This window comes from Panulirus ornatus, chromosome 6, assembly GCF_036320965.1.
Source record: "Panulirus ornatus isolate Po-2019 chromosome 6, ASM3632096v1, whole genome shotgun sequence".
In the NCBI taxonomy this organism is placed as follows: Eukaryota; Metazoa; Arthropoda; class Malacostraca; order Decapoda; family Palinuridae; genus Panulirus; species Panulirus ornatus.
The window spans coordinates 45,976,431-46,000,217 of NC_092229.1; the positions used below are offsets into that span (position 1 = coordinate 45,976,431).

The 23,787-nt window shown below is 46.6% G+C and overlaps 1 protein-coding gene across 1 annotated transcript in view; it reads right to left on the bottom strand.

Annotated features, from left to right (window-relative positions):
* LOC139749182 (potassium voltage-gated channel subfamily KQT member 1-like) overlaps positions 1-23,787 on the bottom strand; it is a 953,229-nt gene that overhangs the window by 883,510 nt on the left and 45,932 nt on the right.

A 23,787-nucleotide genomic window follows, 5' to 3' on the forward strand; every position in this document is an offset into this window, starting at 1 on the left:
TTGCATGAATGATGTTTTGGTTTCTTGGAAGCAATTTTCAATGTGTATATATATATATATATATATATATATATATCACATAATTCCTCCGACAGCCATGACTCGAACCCAGGACCATTTGCGTGGAGGTTGGGAACGCCAAACGCTTGGCTACGATTGCCCCTAATAGGGAAATGACTATTCGATTACAAGTAAAGGAATATCCTTTGTCTCACATCCGTGAACAACGGGGTCTACACTGGTCAAATCCCATCAGGCTCATATTACCAGCAGCTGGCATTTTACGGAACCTTACTGAACCAACGCGAAGGTATATGAACACGAATATAGTGCACATGAACGCGCACTTTAATAGCGCATATAATACCCTCCAACAGCCAAGACCTTTCGCTGGTAATGCGAGCCTGATGGGATTTGATCGGTCTAGACCCCGTTGCTCATGGATGTAAGACATAGGTTAATAGATTATTAGCAATGAATGGTCATTTCCCTATCAGGGGTCATCACAGCCAAGTGATTAGCGTTTCACGACCACCACGCAAAAGGTCCTGGGTTCGAGTCCTGGCTGATGGAGAGTACCAAGCGTTCTATGAAAAGTGCGCGTTCAGATGCACTATATTCGTGTTCATATATACACATACATATCTTTCAGCACTTGCCTCACTAAGTGCGACACAAGCACATCATCGACTCTCAATCGTGACCCTTACGTGGACAGCCCACCCGTTTTCTACATCCTCTTTAAACCTCATCTTCTAATCTTTTACATTCTTCCGTTCATCCTTTCTCTCTCTCTCTCCCTCTCTCTCTTACTTCCAGTGTTATGCGACGGGACAGATACTCCACGAGTGGCACGCACATCCTTCAGCAGTGAGCCTGGTCGTGCTCCACAACACCACAAGAGCGTATTAAAAAGCTCCCCCCCTTTTTCTCCACCTGACCTTTAACAGGATCTTTAACCTGAGCGGCTGGGATGACCAGGCCTCAGAGGAATGTCTAATGGGAATTTCACGATGCAAAAAAGGTCACGCTGGGATGTTATTACTGGCGTGGCAGACGACTGGCTGTGGGAGAGGAGGAGGAGGAGCTGCGGGGTGGAGTCCAAACTCTCCTGCTCCAGCTGCTCCTATTGTGAGGGCCTGGAAAAGCTCCTGGGCCACGTCCTCCTCAGCCAGTACTGAGGACTGCCTGAAGTGAAAGGCTAGAGGGAGAGGAAGGTGGGGGTGTGTTACAGTAGTACCCTCAGACAGAGGTGATGAGAACTCGTCTACGCTGACGACTTCTTAGGGGGGCAAAGACGTACCCTCCAACAAAGCTGAGGACTTTGACTATATCCTCAGTCAGCGCTGAGGACGCCTTCCTCCCCCTTCCTCCCCAAGGAGCGACACGCTACCCCTCTCTCTCTCTCTCTCTCTCTCTCTCTCTCTCTCTCTCTCTCTCTCTCTCTCTCTCTCTCTCTCTTTCTCCAGACGCCGAGGAGAGCACAGCCAAGACATCATAGGTCTAATCTTAGCTAGCCTATAGCCATGACGATTGGTCTAACTAACCCCCCTCGCCAGCCTAGCCCTAGAGGGAGGACAAAAGTGAAAGCGGATGCCGAATTAACTTCGTCGGGGAAAAACGGATGAGCAAATTCTCGTAAAACGGCAACAACACCTCAGAATTGTGAGCGATGGAGGAAAGGGGAAACTAGGAAAGAGATGGGTCTCCTCCTCCCATCACTTTATCACCTCACCACCCCTCCACACACACACACACACACACACACACACACACACACACACACACACACACTTTACTGTGGCATTACCTCAACCACTTCGTCTTGATCTCCCTCGACCACCACAGACGCATCGCCGACTCTCCTTCCTCACAAACACACACACACACACACACTTTCCTTCCCACCTCCCTCGCTCTTTCGTACCTTGAGACGCAAGACCCGTTAAATTGCTCTGTTAATTAACGGGCGGCACCTCATTATGTCCATCTCCACCATCCCTCCCCTACACACACACACACACACACACACACCCACACACAACAACGTCAGGTAAAGGTACCACCACCTGTACGGCGTAGGTGAGGAGGGAGAGGGAGGGAGTCTGCCCACACTGCCCCTCACCTCCTCCACCCACAGTATAGAGTCCTCCTCCTCCTCCTACCCCCTCACTGTATCACCTCGGTGGCCAACCCCTTTTCGAATCCCTAATGCCTTCTCTCTCTCTCTCTCTCTCTCTCTCTCTCTCTCTCTCTCTCTCTCTCTCTCTCTCTCTCTCTCTCATCGTCATCTGCCCCACTGTCACATCTACTCTCTCTCTCTCTCTCTCTCTCTCTCTCTCTCTCTCTCTCTCTCTCTCTCTCTCTCTCTCTCATCGTCATCTGCCCCACTGTCACATCTACTCTCTCTCTCTCTCTCTAAGACAACCGGGAATTTCCCCCACTACCCCTTGCTACTTTTTCATCTCTCTCTCTCTCTCTCTCTCTCTCTCTCTCTCTCTCTCTCTCTCTCTCTCTCTCTCTCTCTCTCTCTCTCCCCCATCGGGCAACACCCCACCCCAAACGACAGGCCTCCCCTGAAAACAACGCCCCCTACACCCAACCACCTACACCCTATTATCCCCCCCATCTCCTTTTCCTTCCTTCCCCCGTCTAAGTAGGCCGCACGTGTCTTGGGGGGGGAGAAGACGGTGACAAAAATAGCCTCCCCAGGTGGTGGTGGGGAGAGGAGGAGGAGGAGGAGGAGGAGGAGGAGGAGGAGGCCAGCCGCCCCTCACCACGGAGGTCATCTCGTCCAAGTGACTGTTGAGTTACCCCCTCCGTCACCCAGGTACTGACGGAGGGACCCTTCCAGTTCCCTTCATGCAAGGGTAATCTACCACGATACAGCGACCCTACACTCCAAACCTACAGCACTAGATACATGATAATCCAACCCCCGTATTTAAGATGGATAATAATCCAACCTCGTATTTAAGATGGATAATAATCCAACCCCGTATTTAAGATGGATAATTCAACCCCGTATCTAAGATACATCATAATCCAACCTCGTATTTAAGATAGATAATAATCCAACCCCGTATTTAAGATGGATAATAATCCAACCCCGTATTTAAGATGGATAATAATCCAACCCCGTATTTAAGATAGATAATTCAACCCCGTATCTAAGATAGATCATAATCCAACCCCGTATTTAAGGTGGATAATAATCCAACCCCGTATTTAAGATAGATAATTCAACCCCGTATTTAAGACAGATAATTCAACCCCGTATCTAAGATACATTATAATCCAACCTCGTTTTTAAGATGGATAATAATCCAACCCCGTATTTAAGATAGACAATAATCCAACCCCGTATTTAAGATGGATAATAATCTAACCCCGTACTTAACTCCATTATCGCCCCATCCATAAACAGATTAAACAGACATGGGGGACATCAGACACCCTTGAATAAAATCCACTATCACCTGGAACCACTCACGCTTCTCCCTTCCTACTTGCACACACACTCCTTACACGCCCGATTAAACTCCCCTGTCTGCATCTATTACCTTTCCTCCCACACTCTATTATTCTCTTCACCTTCAACAAGAGCGCTCTGTCAACCCCTACCTCAAGCTTTTGTCCAGATCCATTAATGCAACGCACAAAATCCCTCTCCTTCCACCAAACATGTCTCACACACAGTTTTCAAAATCCTACGCCACTGTGAAGCCACAGTGCTCCGGCCCCCTGTCCTCCCCCCTTTACGTCATCACTCTCACATACACCCCTCCCACACAACCCACCACGTATGCTCGGGACTCTCTCGCCACTATATAATGACACACCAAGTGGACACTCCCATCAGTCCTTGGGCATCATCTCTCTTGGGTCATCCATTCAAATGGACATCCCGACCAAACCAGTCTCTGACACTTGTCACCGCCCTCACAACGTTCAACCAATGCATGCACCTCTTTCGAACGCCAGGCCTCCCCATCACCAGTCCTTTACAATGACCCCCCCTCCCCATTAAGTCGACCGCCCATTTCGTATTCTCTACGTAACTCCCCCTAACCACCCAATCGTATCCCCATCTCCCACAAATCTCCCGTCACTGACCCTCGATCCTTTACATCATAACGGTTAAGGTTACCACGTCAGGCCCTCACAGAAGAATTAGCGACACCTCCTCCTCCCCTTACACACACTCCCATACATATTAGTTCCTGGGATGGGGAGGAGGAGGAAGAAGACGTCTCCTTGTGAAGCCCTGGGCGTCGTAGGACGGGACTAAGTGTAGAGGGAGCCGGAGGCTGGAAATCCTCCACCTACTTGAATTTCTAAATTTTTTCAATTTGGATTAGAAGGGGAGAAGCGAGGAGTGCTCATCCTCCTCGAAGACTTGGTCTATTTGCGGAGCTACCTCGTCACGCGGGAAACGGCGAACAAGTAGCACACACACACACACACACAAAGACACACAAATACATATATGGACAGATAGATTCTTCGTCAAAGAAATTCTTTACGTTGAAAATCCTCTCTGTTTAAAAAAAAGAAAAAAAAAATTCAAGGAAAATTTAACGCAAATACAACAGTCGTCAACTCGCCAACAAGGAATCGAACCGATGTCTTGACATGATGGCCGTGACACGCCAAAGCTTTCTCCCGCAGTCGGTGAAGGCTTCAAGGAACCCTTTCCCAGCGGCTGTCATCGGTGTTTTCCAGCACGTCAACAACCCCTCCTGCCGCAAACCTACATTCATATATATATATATGTATATATATATATATATATATATATATATATATATATATATATATATATATATATATATATATATAAGTGATTGGGTCTCAGTAAATGTAGGTTTGCGGCAGGGGTGTGTGATGTCTCCATGGTTGTTTAATTTGTTTATGGATGGGGTTGTTAGGGAGGTGAATGCAAGAGTTTTGGAAAGAGGGGCAAGTATGAAGTCTGTTGGGGATGAGAGAGCTTGGGAAGTGAGTCAGTTGTTGTTCGCTGATGATACAGCGCTGGTGGCTGATTCATGTGAGAAACTGCAGAAGCTGGTGACTGAGTTTGGTAAAGTGTGTGAAAGAAGAAAGTTAAGAGTAAATGTGAATAAGAGCAAGGTAATTAGGTACAGTAGGGTTGAGGGTCAAGTCAATTGGGAGGTAAGTTTGAATGGAGAAAAACTGGAGGAAGTAAAGTGTTTTAGATATCTGGAAGTGGATCTGGCAGCGGATGGAACCATGGAAGCGGAAGTGGATCATAGGGTGGGGGAGGGGGCGAAAATCCTGGGAGCCTTGAAGAATGTGTGGAAGTCGAGAACATTATCTCGGAAAGCAAAAATGGGTATGTTTGAAGGAATAGTGGTTCCAACAATGTTGTATGGTTGCGAGGCGTGGGCTATGGATAGAGATGTGCGCAGGAGGATGGATGTGCTGGAAATGAGATGTTTGAGGACAATGTGTGGTGTGAAGTGGTTTGATCGAGTAAGTAACGTAAGGGTAAGAGAGATGTGTGGAAATAAAAAGAGCGTGGTTGAGAGAGCGGAAGAGGGTGTTTTGAAATGGTTTGGGCACATGGAGAGAATGAGTGAGGAAAGATTGAGCAAGAGGATATATGTGTCGGAGGTGGAGGGAACGAGGAGAAGTGGGAGACCAAATTGGAGGTGGAAAGATGGAGTGAAAAAGATTTTGTGTGATCGGGGCCTGAACATGCAGGAGGGTGAAAGGAGGGCAAGGAATAGAGTGAATTGGATCGATGTGGTATACCGGGGTTGACGTGCTGTCAGTGGATTGAATCAGGGCGTGTGAAGCGTCTGGGGTAAACCATGGAAAGCTGTGTAGGTATGTATATTTGCGTGTGTGGACGTATGTATATACATGTGTATGGGGGTGGGTTGGGCCATTTCTTTCGTCTGTGTCCTTGCGCTACCTCGCAAACGCGGGAGACAGCGACAAAATATATATATATATATATATATATATATATATATATATATATATATATATATATATATATATATATATAGAGAGAGAGAGAGAGAGAGAGAGAGAGAGAGAGAGAGAGGATTGGAAAAGGTATTTCCGTGCTTGGGGAGGAAGGGGTTAAAATCCATTACCTGTCCAGAGTCTGAGTGATGGGCCCCCAGGATTAATGGTATGGCGTCTCACCATTCCTGTTGGGGGAAGGGGAAGAAATGGGAGAAAAATGGAAGGGGGAGGAATTGGCCTGGAAACGGTGGAAGACGAATACTGAGACCCGTGTTTACGTACACGCTGGGTGTCTGACACTGAGCCAGATGGGGGTCAAACAAGCAGACAGAAGACCCACGGGTGTACATGGGTGTACATGAGAGTACATAGGAGTACATGGGTGTACATGAGAGTACATGGGTATCCGACACTGAGCCATATGGGGGTCAAGCAAGAAGACAGGAGACGCACAGGTGTACATGGGAGTACATGGGTGTACATGGGAGTAGATGGGTATACATGAGAGTAAATGAGTGACCATGAGAGTACAGGGGAGTGCATGGGTGTACATGAGAGTACATAGGTAAACATGAGAGTAAATGAGTGACCATGAGAGTACATGGGTGTACAAGAGAGTACATAGGAGGACATGGGTGTACATGGAAGTACATGGGTGTAAATAGGAGTACATGGGTGTACATGGGTGACCATGAGAGTACATAGGTGTACATGGGAGTACATGAGAATACATGGGAGTACATGGGTGTACATGGGAAAACATGGATGTACATGAGAGTACATGGGTGGCTATGAGAGTACATGGGAGGACATGAAAGTACACAGATGATCATGAGAGTACAAGCGAGTACATGAGAGTACACGGGAGTACACAGGTGTACATGAGAATACATGGGATTACATAGGTGTACATGAGAATACATGGGAGTACATGGGTGTACATGGGAGTACATGGCAGTGCATTAGATCCCACGGAACATCTGGGTCACAGAAGACCTGTTGGTGGACCACGAGAACACCTGGTGGAGCAGGTGGAGGGCACGGGGTTCCACCCACAGCACCCAGGTTCCACCTGGTCCCACGTGCACCTCACACCACTCTGCCGCTCAGGTCAACAACAGCCATCAGCTGGACCACTATTCCCGCAAAAGACTTCTCCATTTTCTTTATCGATTAACATTTTCTTCTCCATTTTCTGATCCGTTTATATTTTTTTCCCGTTTGCTTACCAATTTCCATTTTCTCAAATTACATTTTCTTACCAATTTACATTTTCCTCTCCATTTTCTTATCAATTTACATTTTCTTCCCCATTTTCTTACCAATTTACATTTTCTTCCCCATGTTCTTGTCAATTTACATTTCCTCCATTTCCTTATCAATTTACATTTTCTTCTTTATTTTCTTTCTAATTTACATTTTCTTCATTTTTTTTATCAATTTACATTTTCTTTCCCCATTTCTTTATCAATTTACATTTTCTTCCCCATTTCTTAATCAAATTACATTTTCTTTCCCCATTTCTTTATCAAATTACATCTTCTTTCCCCATTTCTTTATCAAATTACATTTTCTTTCCCCATTTCCTTATCAAATTACATTTTCTTTCCCCATTTCTTTATGAATTTACATTTTCTTCCCCATTTCCTTATCAATTTACATTTTCTTCCCCATTTCTTTATCAATTTACATTTTCTTCCCCATTTCCTTATCAACTCACATTTTCTTTCCCAGTCTTTCTCATCCCAGGCGACGTAAAACCTCATTATGCAAATCTAATTGGTCAAATCCAGTCGAGAGAGAGACACACACACCGTCATCTACCTTCTTAGAGTAGATAAGTAGAAAGGGACATAAGTAGAAAGGGACCAATCTACTCCGTTCGCCTCTCTCATCCTTATCTTCGGGCAACGCACTGTGCCACCCACCACAGATAACAGCCACTGATAAGGGCAGTACCGCTGGGTCGACTTGATTTATGTACTACCTTCTCGAGCACGACGGTACGGGTCCTTGAGCACGACGGTACGGTCCTCGAGCACGACGGTACGGGTCCTTGAGCACGACGGTACGGACCTTGAGCACGACGGTACGGGTCCTTGAGCACGACGGTACGGGTCCTTGAGCACGATGGTACGGGTCCTTGAGCATGACGGTACGGGTCCTTGAGCACGACGGTACGGTCCTTGAGCACGACGGTACGGGTCCTTGAGCACGACGGTACGGTCCTCGAGCATGATGGTACGGCCCTTGAGCACGACGGTACGGGTCCTTGAGCACGACGGTACGGGTCCTTGAGCACGATGGTACGGGTCCTTGAGCACGACGGTACGGGTCCTTGAGCACGACGGTACGGGTCCTTGAGCACGATGGTACGGGTCCTTGAGCACGACGGTACGGGTCCTTGAGCACGACGGTACGGTCCTTGAGCACGACGGTACGGTCCTTGAGCACGACGGTACGGTCCTTGAGCACGACGGTACGGGTCCTTGAGCACGACGGTACGGTCCTTGAGCACGACGGTACGGTCCTTGAGCACGACGGTACGGTCCTTGAGCACGACGGTACGGTCCTCGAGCACGACGGTACGGTCCTTGAGCATGACGGTACGGTCCTTGAGCACGACGGTACGGTCCTCGAGCACGACGGTACGGCCCTTGAGCACGACGGTACGGTCCCTGAGTACGACGGTACGGGTCCTTGAGCACGACGGTACGGTCCTTGAGCACGACGGTACGGTCCTCGAGCACGACGGTACGGGTCCTTGAGCACGACGGTACGGTCCTTGAGCACGACGGTACGGTCCTTGAGCATGACGGTACGGTCCTTGAGCATGACGGTACGGTCCTTGAGCATGACGGTACGGTCCTTGAGCATGACGGTACGGCCCTCGAGCATGACGGTACGGTCCTTGAGCACGACGGTACGGCTCCTTAAGCACGACGGTACGGGTCCTTGAGCACGACGGTACGGGTCCTTGAGCACGATGGTACGGTCCTTGAGCACGACGGTACGGTCCTTGAGCACGAAGGTACGGCCCTCGAGCACGGCGATACGACCCCTTAAGCACGACGGTACGGCTCCTTAAGCACGACGATACGACCCCTTAGCACGACGGTACGACCCTTTAACATGACACACACACACACACACACACACACGTCCCTCTCTCCCTCTCTTTCTCTTTCTTTCATTCTCTCTCATTCACAATATTTTCATTCCTTCCGTATATTTCTTTTTTGCTCCCATGTGCAACAGGACGGAGCATCTTCCTCCTCATACCATTCCATTCGTGATTTCGATGTCTGGTGTACATAGGCCTTTCATCCTCACTAGTTGAGTCGTCCACCATTTATATGATATCACATGCCAAAGTACTTGTTCTTGTACCTAATTACCGTAAAATGCATATTTTTATCGCTGTCTCCCTTTCAGATGTAGTAGTAGTAGTAGTAGTAGTAGTAGTGGTAGTAGTAGTAGAAGTAGTAGCAGAAGTAGTAGTAGTAGTAGTAGTAGTAGTAGTAGTAGTAGTAGTAGTAGTAATAATAATAATAATAATAATAATAACAATAACAATAATAATAATAATAATAATAACAATAATAACAATAATAACAATGATAATAATAATCGTAATAATCCAGTCCTTATTCATGCACCACAAATACTCGATGAACGAAAAAAAAAATTCTTTTAATACATAGTCAGGACGAGATAGACTCGTCACACACACACACACACACACACACACACAGACACACACACACACATTTCTGGGATTAATATCCCATTTACATCCCAGCTGCAGTACAAATACACCAAACACAGTATGCAAATTGACCTCAATCCCAACATTACATTTTTCAGATATTTTTGGGGCAGACTGGAAGTTTTCCTTCCATTCTGAAATTACAATATATATATATATATATATATATATATATATATATATATATATATATATATATATATATATATATATATATTTTACAGAACGTGAATATATTACAATACTCTATTATCTTTCTGAATTACCTCGAAAAGTAATCTACATAAATGTAGGGTACACGATGTCACGTCCTTCCGTAGGCATATATATATATATATATATATATATATATATATATATATATATATATATATATATATATATATATATATTCACCATTTCCCATGTTAGCGAGGTAGCGTTAACAACAGAGGACTGAGCCTTAGAGAGAACATCCTCACTTGGCCCCCTTCTCTGTTCCTTCTTTTGGAAAATTTTGAAAACTTGAAGGGGAGGATTTCCAGCGCCCCCGCTCCCTCCCCTTTTAGTCGCCTTCTACGACACGCAGGGAATACGTGGGAAGTATTCTTTCTCCCCCCTATCCCCAGGGATAATATATATATATATATATATATATATATATATATATATATATATATATATATATATATATCTGGGTGTCTCATTAATGAGGGAAAGGCTAAAGGTATGGCAAGTTCACTTCACCTGTCATCGCCTGGGGACTCTGCCGTGGGGCGCCGTCGTAACTCACACATCGAGAGAGAGAGAGAGAGAGAGAGAGAGAGAGAGAGAGAGAGAGAGAGAGAGAGAGAGAGATTCTTAAAAAGCCAAAACTCCCAACTTCACTCCAACTCACACCACGTCTGCTTCACTTGAAAACGAACGACTTCTTTGAAACGGCTTCGGAACCCTACACATTATAAACACCCAGACTCCAACCACTACAATCTTTATATGAACCCACCGTGACCCGTGCCCCGAACCACAGTACGAACCGGCACACCGACCCTCGGGGAACCACAGGACGAACCGGCACACCGACCCTCGGGAACCACGGGACGAACCGGCACACCGACCCTCGGGGAACCACAGTTCGAACCGGCACAGACCCTGGGGAGCGACCGCGCTCGGGTGTCGTGTGTGTGTGTGTGTTTCGCCCCGTGTTTGCCAAAAACGACTCCACGAACTTCAACAGCGGGTCGGATGTGTTTGGTCTGAGCAAGCCCCGGCAACTCTGGTCCAGGCTGAGGGAGGGAAGGGTAGGACACGGGTTCCGACGGGCTTCGTAAACAGAGAGTCGAGAACGGTTAGGTGAGGGCGATCCGTAAACGCACCCACATGATGAAAGAGACCTCTTTCCGATAGCCATAGACGCAGCTGGCGAATTACGTGGCTTTCTCTCCTCTTCTCTTCTCTTCCAAGATGATGCTGCTCATGTACGGTACGACCATGGACGAAATGGAGGGAGGGAGGGAGGGAAGGTGGGAGGGCGCAGCTCCTCCTCCGTGTGCGTGTTTACCCGTCTACCGGGCCAATATTAGGGTAAATACACGAAAGTGTCTCCCATTCTGGTTCGTTGATCCGGGTGATGGTACGAACAAGGGAGGGTAATGGATCATTTTTTTTCTTTTCTAAAAACAACTGTTCCAAGAAAAAAAAAGAGAAAAAAGTCACATTAAGCTGCCTCTATATACATCAATACTGCCTCTATATACACACCTGAGGGTAATGTCTTTTCGACCCGACGAACTTGTGGTAATACCGCTTCGAAGTGGGCCATTGTGGTAACACAGCATCTAAACAACCAGCGACCAACAGTTGGTAGTACTAAATGGCAATTATGGTAAAACTGCAGAATCGAAATGACCCGGGGTAACATTTTAAGAGTTACTTATGATGGTGATACTGCACTCAAATAACGCGTGCGGTAACAGTGATCTTGTGTGACGCTTGGATCTACATCACATGAGGTATTACTCCCCTTGATTCATCAATTTATAGAAGCGCATATCTTCATTCTGCTCTATATATATTATTTTGCACATGAGAAGTCATGTGAACAGCCCTGTTATCTCTTATCTTACAATTGGTGATGGCCCGATAGCGTGGATGAGAGAAGAGAGGGGGAAGAAAATGTGAAGTTAGATAATAAATACCGTGAAGTGTAGTAATAATAATAATAATAATAATAATAATAATAATAATAATAATAAAATAATAATAATAATAATAATAATAAATTGAAAAAAAATAATAAATTAATAATAATAAATTAATAATAATAATAATAATAATAATAATAATAATAATAATAATAAAATAAAAAACAATAATAATAAATTAATAATAATACCAATAATAATAATAATAATAATAATAATAATAATAATAATAATAACGTCCTACCTCTAGATCGCATCGTAAAAACATGAAATGCGCAATCTATTACGGGCTAATCCTCCCCAACCCCTACCTTTCGTTTTACAGGACACGAACCTTTTGTTTACGTAAACAGTGAGAGAGAGAGAGAGAGAGAGAGAGAGAGAGAGAGAGAGAGAGAGAGAGAGAGAGAGAGAGAGAGAGAGAGCAGGCGCTACAAACCATCATTGATGCTGGCAACAGTTGAGAGGCCAAGGGAGAGGGAAGGAGAGGGAGGGAAAACAAAGTGTGAGAGAGAGGAGGTGTGGAGGTTTGACGTCCTCCGGGAACATATTCCTGTACCTCCCTCTCTCTCTCTCTCAAGATAGATTCCAACACCTTTAAACGTCCCTGGCATGATTCGCTCGACGATCGAAATGGAACAATGGCTTGATTTAATATGAACGAAACACATCCATGATTACCTTCCGTTGTCTTCTGTTGTCATTTAGCCTTCAGCCGGCCACAGAAGGAAGGCACGGGTGTCCGCCCGCCTCCTCCACCTCCTGCTTCTGCTGCAACGACACTGTACTTGGAATTATTCGGTCTGTCAGTTGATTTGCAACACACAGAGCACTAGGTCCACGTTTACTGTTAGGCCATGCGCAGGGTTCACAGTCATTTTCGTGTGATTCTGCACATTGCTTTTCTCGGGATTCGTGTATTCGTCTCACACGTTGTTCGTGATGTAGCTGATGGATTCTGACCAAGAGTGTGGTACGAATCCACAGGGATCACAGTCATTTTCGTGTGATTTTGCACATTGCTTTTCTCGGGATTCGTGTATTCGTCTCACACGTTGTTCGTGTTTGTCGTTGATGGATTCTGACCAAGAGTGTGGTACGAAAACTAACCACGAATGGCTACCTGACGCTCCCTCCCCTTACAGTTGATACAGGGGAGAGATTTTTACACATTTCCAACAATTTCACAGCCCCTCCTACTTTGTGGGTGGGGGAGTTTTTATCTCCCCAGGGGAGTAAGATACAAATTACGATGAAATACAGATAAGATAAAGATAAGGAAAGATAACCACAGACTAAACAAATCTACGGACGGTAAGAAATCCAATGCGACCGTCCACTGCCAGCCAGTGAAGACATGGGGCGGTCAGAAATCTAATAGAAATTACCAATATGTTTTTCACTCCACACTTGCCATGATAGCAATTCTCTCTCATGACTCCAGCAACGCCGTGTATTTTTCACAGAAACATGAACGTATGGGTTAATATACCCGAAACACTACCCAAAAAACACCTTAAATCTTTTTTTTTTGGTAACTATACATTCTTTTTTCTAATCTAATGAGTTTTAGCTAACCTAACTTAATCTAATTGACACAAGCTAATAGCTGGAGGCTATCCTTTGAACATGGGCGATGCTAGTCAGTTATTTCTTAATGGACGACATTGGCATAATTAGCAATACATTCAATCTTCAAGCTCAAGTACATTATCTCAAAAATATGTTTACCATAGTTACCCATTAGTGATCATGCTGACCTTCCGTTTTTTATGATAAATGGAATTGGACTGTGCGTTTGGGGGAGAGTTAAATGAACTACCCACCCTAACTATGCTCAGTACTTTTTAAAATATCTGTATCTAGATTACAGGGGAAATGGACCTCATTGGTGTAGCGGAGAGCGTTGCTGACCATGATAATACATTCAAGGGCTGACAGGGATCGAGCCCGCATACGTTCGAATCCTGGTTGTGGTAGCAGGTCCACAGTCAACCCAGCTATTCATCCTCCCCCATAGGGATTTTCAGTACACCGGGTACATGGGCCCTAATATAAACATGACGTTGAGTAGGCCATTTTTATGCAGAGACGGTTCTTAGCATAAAAAACCTTAAAAAATCAAATAAATTTGGGTGTGACTTGGCTTAACCGTAATACTGGGTCATATTAAAAACTGGAACTAACTAATTTCTTGAGGTGTAAGTGAGGCAATGCAAAACACATCTGCCTAAGATAAAATTACGATATCAATGTAATCTAATAACGTGATAAATGGGTAATGCAGTTCATCAGTGATCACACACGTAGCTCAATATATCTTTATTTCTTTTTTTCACACGTGATCAACTACAAGAGCAGAGCTGAAAAACTTTGGGCCAACGCGTTTCACGTTGTTCACTGACGATCGCTATGACCAGACCCAAGTCTGGGACGATCAAAACCATCACAGCATCATTAATGATAACATACCAACAGCACAGATAAGATTAGATAAGATTACCTTTATCTCAGCTCACTTCACTGGTCATGGATACCACAGCAGAGCATTGTTAAGGGCTTTTTTTGCACTGAAAGGCATTACGTGAAGACACCTTCAACACAGCACAGTTTACGAACACCACAGCTGACATAACGTAGCATATATACGTATGTGTTGCATCCTGTGACCACAACATGGCAGGTTGATCGTACGAAACCACCACACCACAGCTTAGCAGGCCGGAAGACGTCTTCATTTACTCTCTCTCTCTCTCTCTCTCTCTCTCTCTCTCTCTCTCTTTAAGATCATGAGAACGTAATCAGTAATGCCCGTGTTTCATAACCACGCCACGACAGCATTAGCTGGCACTGTTAATTAACCTCCCTCGCCCACAACACAGATAATCGCGCTGGTATGCTGACACACGTCATCATCGTCATCATCATCGTCGTCATCATCGTCATCATCATCGTCATCATCATTATCATCATTATCATCATCACTCAACACAAGCCCTGTGTGTGTGTGTGTGTGTGTGTGTGTGTGTGTGTGTGTGTGTGTGTGTCTGTGTCTGTGTGTGTGTGTGTGTGTCCTGACACACATCAGAGGGCAGGTCATCTTCCGTTTTAATTCGCCGGCTCCGGACACAAAACAAACACACACCCACACACACACACACACACACACACACACACACACTCACACACACAGACACACACACAGACACACACACAGACACAAACACACACACACACACACACACACACGAGAGCTGCCATCCGCCATGTCAGGCCCTTCGCCAAAACACACCGTAACGACTCGTCCAGTGCCATCATCTGGTAACGACTCGTCCAGTGCCATCATCTGGTAACGGCTCGTCCAGTGCCATCGTCTGGTAACGACTCGTCCAATGCCATCATCTGGTAACGACTCGTCCAGTGCCATCATCTGGTAACGACTCGTCCAGTGCCATCATCTGGTAACGACTCGTCCAGTGCCATCATCTGGTAACGACTCGTCCAGTGCCATCGTCTGGTAATTCATGCATGGCTTCACAAGTCTGTCCGTGGAAACCACACAACACACAAAAAAGATGAGGTGCAAAACCATTTTCTCATTTCAAGTTACAACGAGAGAGCTGACCAGAGCAGTGAGTACGTTTGGCGACTGTTAATAAACTGGGGGACAGACAGTGAGGTGAGGATATCCCTCTACAGATATTCTCTAGTAAATTCTTCCTTTTTCTTTTCTTTTTAATTCGACACAATACTTTTCTAAAAAATACGAGTGGGGCGTCATTTATAATGGTCCGGGTTCGAATCCCGGGCACTTGGAGGTAACAGTATGCATAGTGTTTAGTGTCAGGGGTTTAAATACGACTAGGGTGTAATTTACAATGGTCCGGGTTCGAATCCCGGGCACCTGGAGGTAAACACTGTATGCACAGTATTAGGGGTTTACATACGACTAGGGTGTCATTTATAATGGTCCGGGTTCGAATCCTAGGCACCTGGAGGTAACTGTATGCATAGTGTTTAGTGTTAGGGGTTTCAATACGACGAGAAGGTTATTCAAAATGGTCTGGGTTCGAATCCCGGCCACCTGGAGGTAACTGTATGCATAGTGTTTAGTGTTAGGGGTTTAAATACGACTAGAAGGTTATTCATAATGGTCTGGGTTCGAATCCCGGGCACCTGGAGGTAAAAACTGCATGCATAGCGTTAGGGGTTTAACTCACATAAAACGCATTTCTAAGACGGTGGAATTCAAACCTGTGCCATACACATGGGCCACTTGGCTTCACCATGTCATCACAGGCGAACGTAAATGTTCGACAATGTTAACAGGTATTCCCGGTCGCCATCCAGCAAGGGGAGCACATGCTGGGACCACGGGCCACGCGGCCTCAACTCCGAAGCAGAGCAGCGACCCTGAGTGAGTGAGCGAGCGAGTCTCGAGCCTCGAAGGGAGATGCTTCTGTCCCTGGCTGCTCCTACACTTGTGTGTGCGTGTGTGGAGCGAGGGGCCAGCGAGATCGAAGACTGACATCGTGGAGAAACAGTGTGTGTGTGTGTGTGTGTGTGTGTGTGTGTGTGTGTGTGTCATGACCCATTCATGCAGCAGGCGATGAGGTCGCAGGTCGTGACCTCTTCCTCTGACCCGAGATGAGACCGTCATTAGGCGAAGCTACATCAGCCAAGTCGCGCACGAGTCCAGGGCGTTGTCGCGTGTCACACGTGTGCGCGCGAGAGCTGGAAGAGAGAGAGAGAGAGAGAGAGAGAGAGAGAGAGAGAGAGAGAGAGAGAGAGAGAGAGAGAGAGAGAGAGAGAGAGAGAGAGAGAGAGAAATGAATGCTAACGAACTCCACGCGTCTCTGAGGTGGAATGAGACGACCGTAATGAGCCAGGAAAGGAGATATTAGCCTCCGTGGGTCCCCTGCTCTCCCTCCCTCCCCTGCTCACTCGCCCGCCGTCATCAGCCCTCCCTCACACTTGCGGTAGGTCGGCAACTCCCACACCGATGGTTTGCCTCGTACCTACCTACCACCAACGTGTGTATGTGGTAGTGTGTGGTGGTGGTGGTGTGTGGTAGTGTGTGTGGTAGTGTGTGGTGGTGGTGGTGGTGGTGTGTGGTAGTGTGTGGTGGTGGTGGTGTGTGGTAGTGTGTGTGGTAGTGTGGTGTGGTAGTGTGTGGTGGTGGTGGTGTGTGGTAGTGTGTGGTGGTGGTGATGTGTGGTAGTGTGTGTGGTGGTGGTGGTGGTGGTGGTGGTGGCGTGTGGTAGTGTGTGGTGGTGGTGTGTGGTAGTGTGTGGTAGTGTGTGGTAGTGTGTGTGTGTGTGTGTGTGTGTGTGGGAGGGTAGGTTGGTTCTCAAGTCGCCTGTTCGACTGTGTTCGTGGGACAGTCGTGTGTGTACCCACACCAATACGACACCCGGGCACAACGGGTCCTCCTCGTTCTAGAGTGAGTACCTGGTTGGTTCTGCCGTCCTCTCCCATCGTGGGTTTTGACCACCGTGGCCAAAGGGGGATCAGGCATTCTTCACGCCCGAGGGGAGGTGGGTGGCTGGGGGTGTCAAAGCAACCTTTACTTCATCCACCGCATGCGGCCGGGAGCGGGGCGTCGACAGTGTGTGTGTGTGTGTGTGTGGCTGGTAGGCTGGGGAAGGTGACCAGCTCGGATCTGACCCGATTCCATTTAAATATATATGAACCTATGAGACAGAAAACGGTAATACATTTACGACTTCGTTTCAATCCGTTCCACTGATTTTTTTTTTTTATTTTTACTAAATCGCACACCTTACGGGACGACGGCTCGTGGCAGCGGCTCCTGCTCCTACGGTCGATCACTCGCCACTTGCACACGCACAGTACGAGCGGCCGACACGTTCAAAAAAGAGAAAAAAAGGAGTTCGGGCCAGATCTCACCAACTCCCTTCTCCTTCTCACAACACTCCGGGTCAGGCCAGGTTCGCCCTGGTGTCTGGTGGTGCGGCGCGGGGGGTCAACAAGGAGGAGGAGGAGGAAGAGGAGGAGGAGGAGGAGGAGGACGACGAAGAGGAGGAGGAGGACGACCACCGCCTCCTCCTCCTCCCTCAGGGAGACCTACCCAAAGATAATGCGAACTTCAAAAAGAGATCTTGACGAGCCACCTCTACGCGGTATGACAACCTGGTGGTGATACTCTCTCGTGTGACGCTGTGTGTGTGTGTGTGTGTGTGTGTGTGTGTGTGTGTGTGTGTGTGTGTGTGTGTGGGTGTGTGTGGGTGTGTGTGTGTGTGTGGGAGGAGGGAGGAGAAAAGGCGAGCTCCGACGACGAGGCTCTCCCGATGACGAGGCTCTCCCGCCAGCACAAGTCTCTGGTTTGGTTGAGGGAAGGAAGGACGGAGGAGGGTGGAGACAGACCTGATGTCCTCCGGTCATGGCCAGTGATGGAATCCTATGGGAGTTTAAAGGAGGCGGGGAGAGAGGGAATGGGCGAACAGCTGGAACTGTCTGAGTTAGGATGTGACATTGTAACTCGTCCATTTTCATGACCGATGTAAAAGAAAAAATCTTACTTCTATTTGTATTATACTTTGCCTTAACGTAGGGATACCTTACGTTAACCTTAGCTTACTTTACGTATACCTTACGATGGTTTGGGAGGTCTTCTACTCCCACAGCTGGGTCTAGGACCTTACCTTACCAAACGATGGTTTGGGAGGTCTTCTACTCCCACAGCTGGGTCTGGGACCTTACCTTACCTTACGATGATTTGGGAGGTCTTCTACCCCCACAGCTGAGTCTGGGACCTTACCTTACCTTACGTATACCTTACGATAGTTTGGGAGGTCTTCTACCCCCACAGATGGGTCTGTGGACCTTACCTTACCTTACGTATACTTACGATGGTATGGGAGGTCTTATACCCCCCACAGCTGAGTCTGGGACCTTACCTTACCTTACGATGGTTTGGGAGGTCTTCTACCCCCACAGCTGGGTCTGGGATCTTACCTTACCTTACGTATACCTTACGATAGTTTGGGAGGTCTTCTACCCCCACAGATGGGTCTGTGGACCTTACCTTACCTTACGTATACCTTACGATGGTTTGGGAGGTCTTCTACCCCCACAGCTGGGTCTGGGACCTTACCTTACCTTACGATGGTTTGGGAGGTCTTCTACCCCCACAGCTGGGTATGGGACCTTACCTTACCTTACGATGGTCTGGGAGGTCTTCTACCGCAACAGCTGGGTCTGCGAACCTTACCTTACCTCATGATGGCTTCTGGGGGTCTTCTACCCCCACAACATAGCCTCGGACCACCTCCTGTCATTGTAAACCAACTCAAGTGCTTTAATCCCCAGCAAAAACCACTCCAATGACACCGACTTCATAAACGTGGACTGTGTCGACATTTCTAGTTCGTTCCAGGTTATGCTACTGGATCACACAGATCAAGTTGGCTTGGGTGAACTCGAGGGGGAAAAATACCATGCAAGTAGAACTGAACTTTAATTGGCATAGATGAAGGGAATCAGATTTTCCCATACAGCTTACTATGGTTGAATCTTAATGGGTCTCGCATAAAGAATTCAAACCTTTCCAGACATAGATGTACACTTTGATTCTGTATCGTCTGGGCCTCTATGAATACCATCGTACCTCACTCGTCGAAACCTATCTATCTATCACTCTGTCTATCACAGGAGCCGACGTGGGAACAGTATGAGAAACAAGATATGAAATTACCACGAGCCCCTAAAGTGTCTGTTTACCTGACGCTCACTACTGGAAAGGTTAAAGGAAGACGACGAAAAAATAAAAAGAGTAAGAGAATCCCAGTGTTTTTCTTCATTTTTTTTCTGTTCATGGAAAGTAGGAGGCATTATAACGGTCCAGCCTCGTGTGTCTGGTCCTCCACACACAAGTTATGGGAAGCAGGGGGCCGGGCGCGTAGCGCAAACACCAACAGCCTTACCTCAGAGGCAAGGATACACGCAGGCATCACACGAGAGCAATCATACCTGTAGAAGATGGAAGCGGGGGACAACACCACACCGGAGAAAACGGGAAGGTTCAAGTATATATATATATATATATATATATATATATATATATATATATATATATATATATATACACACGAGAAACATGCTATCGATAGATAAATTTTTTGTCGATATATTCAAAATTCCATCATATATCTCCTAACATTTTTGTGAATGTATAGACTCTTCATGCATATACAACACCCACACATTTATTCATTGCTTATACACTGGTGGTCCTCTTAATCACCCAATTAAAAAATGATAATGTGGTGATGCTTATGTTCTACCGGAGTAAAATGACACTATATATATATATATATATATATATATATATATATATATATATATATATATACGTTGAGATGTATAGGTATGTATATGTGCGTGTGTGGACGTGTATGTGGGTGGGTTGGGCCATTCTTTCGTCTGTTTCCTTGCGCTACCTCGCTAACACAGGAGACAGCGACAAAGTATAATAAATATATAATAAAATAATATGTGTGTGTGTGTGTGTATATATATATATATATATATATACATTACCAATGTTATTTATCTCAAATTAACATTTATCTGAAACACTTTCTGGACTGCGAGATAATTAGTCGAATATCATACAGACATGACTCTTGACGAGCCTGGTCTGGATGCATCGCCGCGGGTGGTACGACCACAGTCCCGGAATCGTGTCCCCATAAACAAACAAACAAACAATCAAACAAACAAACATAAGGTACGGGGACCCAGATATTACTAGAGGGTGTGTAACTAAGATTCTCACGTCTCCTGAAGCCAGGTCAGATGGGGGTGATTCTGACATGCCCTGGAGCCAGGTCAGAAAGGGGAGGGGGTGATTCTCACGTCCCCTGAAGCCAGGTCAGAGGTATGATTCTGACATCCCCTGAAGCCAGGTCAGAGGGGTGATTCTGACATCCCCTGGAGCCAGGTCAGAGGTATGATTCTCATGTCCCCTGAAGCCAGGTCAGAGGGGTGATTCTGACATCCCCTGGAGCCAGGTCAGAGGTATGATTCTCACATCCTCTGGAGCCAGGTCAGAGGGGTGATTCTGACGTCACCACGAGCCAGGTCCGCCAATGAGTCCCCCCCCCCCTCGGCCCACGTGAGCCAACTCCACCTAGCCGTTCACAGGTCGGAATAACACGATACTAATTATAACCTGACACTAATTAGGATAATAAGTGTTCATTAGTCATGTTTTCCACCCATGTGACGTAAGAGCTGGCTAAGTCGTCACAACAGCAAATATGTTGACACGAGAGAGAGAGAGAGAGAGAGAGAGAGAGAGAGACTCTCTCTTTTTAAGGATGGTACTGTGATGGAGGTCGGGGTAGGCGGGAGGAAAGGAGGTGGGGTGGGAATGGGGGAGGTATGACAGGTGAGGGGCGGGCGGGGGACATCACAGGTGAATCATCTACTGTTTGCAGATGACGCGGCTCTGGTGGCAGAGAGTCCGGAGAGAAATTCCAGATGATGACATCAAGAGAACTTGGAGAGAGAGAGAGAGAGAGAGAGAGAGAGAGAGAGAGAGAGAGAGAGAGAGAGAGAGAGAGAGAGAGAGAGAGAGAGACGAAGACTCACAGTAACGAGCCGGTACTATGGTACGAGGCAGGGCGTGGAAGTGGTGTCCGTAGGGTACGTGGGCGGACGTGGCAGTAGCAGAAGTGACTCGCTGAGGGTAGGGGGGGGGGGAGCTTAGGTCGCGGGTGAACTATGGAGTGTGTGGGAGGAGAGGTTAGGATCTGGGAGGGCAAAGACGTGTATACTCTAATGTACAGGAGTCCCGATAGCGTTATACGCTGGGCCGACCTTTCCTATACGCTCTGTACGCTCAGGTGCGTAAGGCCCCGACCGATGAGGGGGATTCCCTAGTCCCAGTCGTTATCTGGCAGCCTTCAGAAAGCAGGACATATCGTCCCTGACGCCCTAAATTTCCAAAATCTTTCCAAGGGCGTGTCCTGCCCCTTCCCGGCCCCCCTTTGGACTCGTGATTTAGCGGGGAGAGGGGAAGGGGGGGAGAGTTGAAAGGTGGATGGAGGAACCCTCTGAGAGAGACTCAACTCGGGAACCAACCCTAAAATCAAAGTTTAGGGCCGGCCCTGATTGTTGGGATGCGAGTCTCAGGCCTTGGCCGCCAGACAAGAGAAGATGCTGGACGTGTTGGAAACTTTAAGTCCCTGAGGACGACAGCGGGTGTGAGGCGGGTTGATCCTGCAGGGAAGGAAGGACTGATTGACTGAGAGAGAGAGAGAGAGAGAGAGAGAGAGAGAGAGAGAGAGAGAGAGAGAGAGAGAGAGAGAGAGAGAGAGAGAGGCGTGGTGGTTGGCGCAGTCTCAACTGGGAGTTGGCCAGGGTGTGCTGCAGTGATTCGGACACTGGGAAAGAACGAAGGACGACGGACTGACTTAGAGGAACTAGGTGTCACAAGTGGAAGAGGGAGGGTGAGACGGAGAAGGGGATGGAAATATGGAATATAGGAGGCTTTGAGGTACCGGGGCCTGAACGTTAAGGAAGGTGAGATGCGTGCACGGGATAGAATGGGAGTGGTGGCGACGCACAGTCAGTGGGTTGAACTTAGGTCTACGAAGCGGTCAAGGTAAAACATGGAATACTCTGCAGGGCTGGGGAGGGTGGGTCCAGGTCACGGCTAACAGCTGAGAAAGATGTGTGCAGACGAGGCCAGTCATCCATTTATTCCTGACGATTCCCTAATGAGGCAAGAGATGCAATTGTGTGTGTGTGTGTGTGTGTGTGTGTGTGTGTATGTATGTATGTATGTATGTATGTATGTATGTATGTATGTGTGTGTGTGTGTGTGTGTGTGTGTGTGTGTGTGTGTGTGTATGTATGCATGTATGTATGTATGTATGTATGTATGTATGTATGTATGTATGTATGTATGTATGTGTGTGTGTGTTTGTATGTATGTATGTATGTATGTATGTATGTATGTATGTATGTATGTATGTATGTGTGTGTGTGTGTATGTACGTATGTATGTATGTATGTATGTATGTATGTATGTATGTGTGTGTGTGTGTGTGTGTGTGTGTGTATGTATGTATGTATGTATGTATGTATGTATGTATGTATGTATGTATGTGTGTGTGTGTGTGTGTGTGTGTGTGTGTGTATCCTCACAAACCTTCTCTGACTGGTTGACATAAAAGACAACAATTCCTCACCCACTAACGTCTGTCTTTCATTGGTCTACAGACGGTTGAGACGCAGCCTTCTGATTGGTTAAGGAAAAACAGCCCATTTCACATTGGCTGACGTAGATGCTCCAGGGAGGAGTCCTGGTTGAGATGCAGCTTTCTGATTGGTTAAGAAAAAAACAGTCCATTTCACACTGGCTGACGTAGATGCTCCAGGGAGGAGTCCTGTTTCTGGATTGGTTGAGAAATGTATCACAAAGGAAGAAAGATATCTTCGGCAGAACGAACCAAACCTCCATTTTCTACATGCCGATATTCATTTTCTCTTCTCAGGGAGTACTATCAAAAAAATCACATTACCTTTAACCGGTTGACGGAACGACAATGGAACGGCAATTTACAACCTTCACGAGACGTTAATGCCCCGTAAAAAGAAGAGAACAAGACTCCATGAAAAAAAAAAATAGATTTTCCCGAAAAAGAATTCATTATATTTACTCCATTCCTCCACGCTATGGACCTGAGCGCCCCTATAACCCAGAGACGCAGTTTATATATCACAACCCAGAGACACAGTTTATATATCATAACCCAGAGACGCAGTTTATATATTATATCATAACCCAGAGACGCAGTTTAT